The following is a 9,213-nucleotide window of genomic DNA, read 5'->3' on the forward strand; positions in this document are numbered from 1 at the left end:
GACTAGAAAAGAGAATGAAATTTATTACATCAGCAAGAAGATGTTGCCATATGAAGAAAAGTATTCACCACTAGAGAAGACGTGTAGCGCTTGTATAGGTAACCTGCAAACTCAAACATTATATGCTTGCGTACAAGGTCTTGTTGATTGCAAGAATGGACCCATTGGAGTATTTAATGGGAAAGCCTGTGTAAGATGGAAAGACAGCTAAATGGGTTTTGCTTCTATCAAAGTTCGCCATTAAATATGTGACTAAAAAATCCATGAAGATGAGAGCAATTGCTGATCATTTAGCCCATTGTTCACCAGAAGAGGTTAAAGAGATCTAAGGAGACTTTCTGGATGAAGATATCATAGCGATTGAGGTAGAATCATGGAAGATGTACTTTGATGAAGCAAAAAATCAAAATAGAAGTGGTATTGGGGTTCTCTTAATTTCTCCAAATGGGACATACATCCCATTTTCTGGTAAGCTCAACTTTCCTACCACCAACAATGTCACTAAGTATAAAGCTTGCATCATGGGGTTACGAGCAGCCCTAGGCCTAGGGGTGAAAGAGTTAGAGGTGTATGGTGATTTAGCTTTGATAATATCCCAGATTCAAAATAAATGGAAGATCAAAGTAGAAAGGTTGATGCCTTATCATGAATGTCTTCAGAAGTAGGCCTTAAAATTCAATAACATCAAGTACCAATATGTGCCAAGAATGCAGAATCAGATTGTAGATGCTTTAGCAACAATGACATCCATGATGGATGGGCCAAAGGAAGATGAAGCAAGACCAATATTGGTGGAACAAAAAGAAGAGCCAGCCTATTGCATGACAATAGAAGAGGATGAGGAAAAGAATGAAGAATGTGAATGGTATTCAGGCATCCTATAAAGTTTGCTTGGCCAACTGCAAGTACGCCTTCATTTGGGAATCTTGGGCCTCAAAGGTCCCTTGGACTTGGTTAACAACCAACCGAGAATCCGAATATATCTCTACATCCCGGGCTCCCATTCCCAAAACAGCTCTCAATCCGGCAAGGAGGGCCTCGTACTTGGCCTCGTTATTAGAGGCTCTAAACCCACGCCTTAAAGAATGCTCTAATCGTATTCCTTCGAGGGTGATGATAACGATCACCGCGCTGGCCCCTAAGGCATTTGATGCTCCATCCACAAATACTTTCCACGAGCGACTCTCCATATGACAAACCATCTCCCCGTTCATAGGGAAAAATTCTGCAACAAAATCGACGAGGACCTGCCCCTTTACTGAACTTTGTGGCCTGTACCATATGTCAAAAGAACCTAGTCGAGTCCCCCACTCAGCTATTCGGCCCATGAAGTTTAATCTCTTCAGCAACGACCATAAGGGATACTCAGTTAGGACATACACCGTATGGGCTTGGAAGTAATGCGACAGCTTTCTCGTAGCATGTATCAAGGCTAGCACCAACTTTTCCAGAGGTAAGTACCTTGTCTCGGCATCAACCAAAGTCTTACTGATATATTACACAGGCTACTGCACTCCCCGGTCACTGAGAAGCATAATGCTCACTACATGATCGGACACTGACAAGTACATGAGTAGGTCCTCCACGGGCTTCGGGGCCATCAACATGGGTGCTTGCATCGAATATTCCTTCAAATCTTGAAAAGCTCTATCACATTCCTCATTCCACTAGAATCCTTTCTACTTTTTCAGGAGCTGATAGAATAGTCGGGAGCGATCAACGAATTTGGAGATGAATCTATTGAGGGCAGCCAGCATCCCTGTTAACACTTGCACCTCTTTCGGGTTGCTCGGGAGCTTCAGACGTTTCACGGCTTCTATTTGGTCCAGGTTTACCTCTATTCCTCGGTTAGTTATTGGATATCCTAGGAACTTGCCAGCCCCTACGCCAAAAGCACACTTCTCAACATTAAGCCATAACTTATGATGCCGAAGAACTTCAACCACCTCCCTGAGGTCTTCCATGTGCCTCGCCTCTTGCTTACTTTTAACCACCATGTCATCAATGTAAACTTCGACCGTCCGTCCTACTTTATCCCAGAACATCCTCATCATCATTCGCTGGTAGGTGGCCTCGGCATTTTTCAATCCAAAAGGCATCACCATATAGTGATAGTTGGCTTCCGGGGATATGAATGCTGTCTTTGCTTAGTCTTCGAGGGCTAGGGCAATCTGGTGATACCCCTGAAAGGTGTCTAAAAAGCTCATCCTTGGATGCCCATACGTGGCGTCTACTAACTGGTCAATTTTTGGCATGGGAAACATGCCTTTCGAACACGCTCGGTTGAGATCCGTAAAATCTACGCACACCCTCCACTTGCCGCTCTTCTTCTTCACTACCACGGTGTTCGCCAACCATTCTGGGAAGTAGATCTCCCTTATTGCCCCAGCCTCCTTAAGCCTTTGAACTTCGGCCCTCACCATCTTAACATGCTTCTAGGCCGATCTCTTCAATTTCTACTTCTTAGGAGGGAATGAGGAGTCTATGGACAATGAGCTCGGGGTCCACTCCGGGCACTTCATACGGACTCCATGTGAACACATCCACATTCTGTATAAGGAATAACAACATCTCCACCTTGTCCTAATCCTTCAGGCCTTCTCCTACTTGGAAGTACCTGTCTGCATCCGGTAATATTCTTACTTTCACCATCTTCTCAGCATCCCCAGCCCCCTTCTCTTCTCTCGAATCCTGTAATTGCTATAAAGGGATCCCCTGCGACGGGTTCTCTTGCTCAGCATGCTCCTTCTGGTCGGTTCCCCCTTTCTTCCAATTGACTAAGGCAACCAAGCATTGTTTAGCTGTCTGCTGGCTTCCTTGCACTATTGCAATAACCTACTCGTTAGGAAATTTGACTTTGACGTGTAGGGTGGACAGAATGGCCCCCATTGCGTGGATCCATGGCCTTCCTAGTATCGCCATGTATGGGGAATATGAAGCGACCACTATAAATGTTACCACCACCTCCTTGCCTTCCATATTCACGGGCAAAGAAATTTGCCCCTTGAGAACTACCACTTTACCGTCGAACCCAACCAAAGGTGTATTATACTTCAAAAAGTCCCTGTTCCTCAATTTGAGCCCCCTGAATAGATCTAGATACATCACGTTGGCACTGCTTCCCTGGTTTATCATCACTCTCTTCACCAAGAAGCTGCTAATCCGGGCTGCAACTATTAATGCATTGTTGTGCAGTTGAATTGTTCCTTCCAAGTCATCGTCACTGAAAGCAATTAGTTCCCTCGCCAACTTTATCTTTTTCCTGTACGGCTGTATATTCGAGCCACCTTCCACTGATGCCACAGTCAACACCCCCTTCTTCCCTGTTGCAATAAGACTTCTTAGGGCAGCATGAATAACTTCGATTATCCTAAGAGGGGGTGGAAGAAGGTTCGCTCTTTGTGGAGCACCTTGCCTCGCTTCTCGGTCCCCTGCGTCTATCACGAACTCCTTTAAATACCCAGCCTTGGCCAACTGCCCGAGAAGATCCTTCAATACTCGGCATTGCTCAGTAGTGTGACCCTTACCTTTGTGTTAAGTGTAGTACAAGTTCTAATTCTACCTAGACGGGTCACCTCCTATCTTGTTCAGCCACCTAAAGTATGGCTCGTGCCTAATCTTGTCTACAATTCTATGTATTGGCTCCTTAAACGTTACATTTACCCCCTCAACTTGTGCTTCCAGCTTCTGAATCCTCAAATTCCCCCGGGCCCTAAGGGGAAAACCAGTCTGCCGAGGATGATTTATCATCGGCGCTTTACATTTGCTTTGCAGCCGGTCATCTTCCAAACGTTTGTATTCTTCGATGCGCCTCATCAGTTGCCTCATGTCCTCGGGTGGCTTCTTTGTCAATGATTCCCTCAGCCTGGAATCCTCGGGTAGTCCCATTTTAAAGGTGCTTGCAGCTATCCTCTCGTTCCTTCCGCCGATCTCGTTGTAAAGTTCCTAGTACCGACTAGCGTAGCTACAAAGGGTTTCCCCAACCCTCATTTTAATGGAAAGCAACGTGTCTACTGGTTGTGGTACTCGACTACAGGTCACAAACTGGATTCCGAACTCCTGTATCAGCTTGGCAAAGTTGTGGATGGAGCCTTTCAACCCATTAAACCACCTCAAAGCAGTGGGTCCGAGGCTTGAAGGAAAGACTTTGCATATCAGGGCATCATTTCGGGTGTGCAGAGACATCATTTGGATGTAGTGGCTGACGTTCTTTACCGGTTCCGTTTTCCCATCGTAGAAGTTGAACGAGGGACGCGTAAATCTGTTCGGCATAGGGGCCCGCTCAATGTCAATTGAAAAGGGTGACCGAGTAGCTCTGCGTAGCGCACAGCTCATAATATCTATGGCCGCATTATGGGGTCGTTGTTCTTCTGGGGAATCTGAACCTCGATTAGCATATTCCCGTGAGCGTGAACAGTCCTAGTGTCGACGTGACTCTTGCGAATGTAACCGGTCTTGCCGCCGACGGGATTCTCGTGAATGTGAACGTTCTCGGTGGTGGTGGGACTCAGATTGATTAGATCCCGCCTCATGACGATCCTCCCCAGTGTTAGACCTTCTTTCTCAGTTGTCTCGGTCCCTTTTATAGTGCCTGTTCTCTACTTCCAACTCCAGATCTCTCACCAGCCTGTGCAATCGCTCAAGCTCTTCATCCCTTTGGTTAAATTGCCTGTGCCCTGAGCAATGGATACCATTCGTTGCGTCTGATACAACCCCTCTCTAGGGCCAGACCCTTCTTCCTCCTGTTTGTGATTCCTGTCTTCACACCTCTTTTGCCTCTGTTCTCTCCAAGAAGATCCTCGAGAAGATCCCACCGAACCACTTTCGGCGTCACTCCCAGAACGTCTCCCAAACATTCTCCCGTGTGTGAGTATCGGTTGAACCACTGCGTTGCAGGAGATTCCCACCTAAATGAGGCTATTTGGGCCTGACCTCACCTGGCTCACAACTTACTTGTAAAGTGGGACTTGGATTTCCTGCTTTGGGTGGTTCATGGCCTAGAGGCTCAGTGTAGCACTCCCTCCTTCCCTCTCTAAATCACCCTTTTCTCCCTCCTCTCCCTCTATTTCTTTTAGAACCTTTCAACAACCCTTTCTTCTTCTCCAACTTCTCATATTTATAGCTCGAAATTAGTGGAGGGACTATGATTGTTTCCATGGTTAGTGCAATGTGAGGTCCAATATCAATAATCAGAAGTAGGTGGTTAATTAGGAATAGAGTGTGGTGAGGGTGGCCTTGGAACTTGGTTCCCACTTTTGCAGATGTGCTCGGTCGCAACGTTCCCAAAGGCACTACCGGATATGTAAGGAGTGGTGGGTTTGGACGCCATTCTCTCTTCATTGCTCGGGAAAGTATTGCCGAGCAAGGGTGAGGTGGCAGAACTTAGGCCTGCAACTTGTGCGGATTTGGGCCGGGCTTCTAGGTAGAAAGAGACTAGGTTTATGGGCCACATTTTCATATCAAAGACCCAGGCCCAAATGGGCTCGAGTACAGGGTGCTGTACATATATATATATATATATATATATATATTACAAGTCAGGGGGTTCATTTGAACCCCATGGCTTGAAGCTATCAAATAAAAAAAAAAAAAAAAAAAAAAAAAACCCCTAGCTTGAACATAACATTGCCCCTAAATAATAATAATAACAATTAAAAAAAAAAAAGTTGTTCAATCCATGGGCTCAACCCAATCCCCGCGGGTTGGATTGGGCCCTATAATGAGTTGGGTTGAGTTGAATTTTTTTTCTTTAACACAATACTATAATAGTAGATTCGGTTGAAAAAACTTTCACCAACGTGGATGCTCTAACACTCCATATACTAGGAAGAAAATAAATAGAATGAAAAGAATTATTTTAAAATATTCATTCTATTCCTATTTTTGGGAATTTTGACCGAGAGATTATAAAAACCATTCCCTAGTTTGGTGAATATCCTAATCTGAAAAACCATTCCCTTGTTTGTTGAATGTCCTAATCTAAAAGACTTGCAGGTGCAGCAACAAGAGTTGTGACCAACAAGTTTTAAGTAATAAACCATAATATTGGATAAATTTGAAGTAATAATGCGTAGAAAAATGAATATTTCTTTGAGGATTCCCACATCTCTCTCTCTCTCTCTCTCTCTCTACACGTATAATTTTGCTTTAACAACTAGTGTTGAAAGAGCTTTCACAGAATATAAAGTAGGAAAAAAAATTTCTAATGCTTTTATTGATCAAAGCAAGATCTAAATAAACCAACTATAAAATTTAAATAAGCTTCCTCAACTACATTTTTATTCTCCATGTTTCTTCCCTATGCTTATTTACTCATTGGGTAGCATCATTCTTATTCAAAGGTTGATGCTTCCATTTGATCAAAGAAGAGGCCAGAAGGCCCACCTTCAGGCATCGAAGCCAACATCACAGGACCTTTTGCACCTTCTTCAACAGTCAAAACTCCACTATTGTGGTTCAAATCTGTGCTGGTATACCCAGGAGTCACGGAGTTGATTGCTATTTTGGAGTACTTCTTTGCTAGAACCCTTGTGTATGCATTAAGAGCTGCCTTGGAGACTATGTAAGCAGAAGCATTAACGGGCCAACCTTTGGTTTCAATCAAATTCTCCTTGACATCTTCTAGAAATCCCTCTACCACCTTGTCCACTTTCTCTTCTGTGAGGTCATCAACCTCTCCAAGTTCTTTCTTTGCATTCTCATTTGAAATAAACTGAAATATTTTACATAATTGAAATTTTAATTTCTTGAAAAAAAAATTCAAGCAATTTCCTAGAACCAAATGTTTAGTGCCGGTCCTACACAATCATCGCAGCCATAATCTTGCACTCTATATTTCCGTGAAATGTTCATGACCAAATATAGCTGTTTATAAATGGTTTAATAAGATGAGTTTCACATTTTGTACCTTTAATTGTCCCAAGGTGGAGGACACATTTACTATTCTTCCTGAATTGGATAATAGAAGAAGTGGAATAAGTGCTTCGCTCACTTGCTTGGTCCCATAGTAGTTTGTTCTCAAACAGTCCTCTGTTGTTTGATAAGTTTGCTTTATGACTTCCTTCAGAGGTATGGCACTTGGACCAAAAATCTCTATCATTATATGAAAATGTATTAAATGATGTTACAGTACTCTTCTTTATAAAACTTGATTAATTTCTATTTTTCTTTTATTTTATGATTTTCTTTTTATGGCCACCACAGCCTCAAGTCAGTTTAAATTCTTCACATTGCAATAGCCATCAAAATTTTGGGATATGCCTTCAATTCGAAGAGAAGGCATGTTTTGCACTGCATATGGGATATGTTTCATTTTTCTTAATCATGTGAGACCCACAACTATATAAGACCACATTTGATGACAAAATAATATCATTATATAGATAAGATGGATGATCACATGATTCGCATCATACTATGGCCACGCTTGTACCCTCATAAATAGAATAAATCTATTGATGGATGAAATTACTTTACAAAAGAAAACATAGAAAAAATTTCAAAAACTTGCCTGAACAATCTCATTAGTTTGAGTATTGTCCGAATTTTTCAAAAACTTATCACCTAAACAACGTCGTTCAAAAAAAGCTGTGATGCAGAGCCAGACGGGTTCTACATAACTTCGAGAAACTTACTTGATCAACGCTAAGTTTTCTTCGTTCCTCTGGGTTAATTATAGATCCATTAATCCCCGCATTATTTACCTGCAATTTTGAAATAATAGCAACGTCAGAGCCACCAAAAGTGGGGGAAAAGAACAAGATCTCAGTAATTAACAAATGACTTTCGTTTATCAACCTAATTACAATAGGGTGGGGAGAAGAAAGAATACTAGACGATTCATCTTTGTTTAGAACTACAAACTGGTCATTGCAAGAAAAATTATTTATTTATTTTTATATAAAGAAATCTGATGACACACAAATGGACCGATACAAGCATATATGCCTTTAAATTCAAAACCTATGATTCCTTAGAAATTCTAGAGATTCTTTGTAACATAATAAGAAGCAAAGCAAAGATCTACCCTCTCAAAAATAACACTTGGAATTCCAAAGATGTATGTATAATTAAGTTGCGTTACCAATATGTCAAGCTTCCCAAAGTGGGTTTTGATGAAATCTGCCAAAGAAGAAATGGTAGTTGGGTCCATCACATCTAGTTGATGAAAAACCACATCAGAGCATCCTTTAAGCTTTGAGTTTTTCAATTGCTTCATTGCCCCTCCTTACATCTCTAGCAGTTAAAACCACCCTGATCCCATTTGAACCTAATTGTCTACATATCTCAAATCCAATCCCTTTATTGGCTCCGGTTACAACTGGGTAAAATTTTTTTCAAAAAAAATTAATAATTAGGACATCTGCATATAACCTCAGTTCTATATGTGAAAATAAGAGTGTAAAACCATTTCTGGGTCAAAGGAGTAAATTCGGTCAATGAAAATCATATTTTCCGGCAATTCTTATTTTCCGTGTCTTCCAAACAGTGAGCTGAGGTGGTAAATGATTTCCGGAAATCATTTACCACCAAAACAAACACAGCCTTAATCCCCGGATTTATGGTTGTTTCTGCCATTTGTTATGAAAATTGAAGAGTTCGTACCTTTTTTTTTTTTTTTTAGAAAGACTTTGTATTATTAATGCAGAAGATGGCTTATCTGAAAATTTGTAGTTCTGCTCTAGGTATAGTTTTATAGGTGTTTAATTTGCCGCAGGTGCCGTATATGTTTTATTATTGAGTTTTCAAAGTATAGTTGAACCTTGAAGTAGAAATTGTTAAAGTCTATCTTTATAACGTATACCATGACATCTTCTTCTGCCGACGTAGACTGGGTCAAAAAATCATGAGAAATTATTCAACATAGAATGAAAGTCACGAAATAAATTCTTTTTATTAGTAGGGAGGACTATATATTTATCCTGCTGTTCAATTGAATAATTTCTTGTCATTCACTCTTGCTAATCCATGACTAACCAACAACACTAATTGCGGTTTAGGTACAATTTGTGCCAAGTGTACTATACGATTCCTATAAATTATTTTTAGTTTAGTATTATAAGAAAGCAGAAAAATTCAAGAAACCGGTTCTTTTTCTCCAGCCGATTAATTTATTAATCTGAAGTGATTTCACAACTTGTACCTAAATTAAACCGCAATTAGTCTTGTTGGTTAGTTATGATCCCCATATTGATATGTGAGTTTTGTTGCCAA

The 9,213-nt window shown here is 41.2% G+C and overlaps 1 pseudogene; it reads right to left on the reverse strand.

Moving 5' to 3' along the window:
* Window positions 1-6,187: 6,187 nt before the first annotated feature.
* LOC112003467 ((+)-neomenthol dehydrogenase-like) lies at window positions 6,188-8,577 on the reverse strand (annotated as a pseudogene).
* Window positions 8,578-9,213: the final 636 nt, after the last annotated feature.

Source organism: Quercus suber, unplaced genomic scaffold, assembly GCF_002906115.3.
Source record: "Quercus suber isolate HL8 unplaced genomic scaffold, Cork oak 2.0 scaffold_479, whole genome shotgun sequence".
NCBI classification, from domain to species: Eukaryota; Viridiplantae; Streptophyta; class Magnoliopsida; order Fagales; family Fagaceae; genus Quercus; species Quercus suber.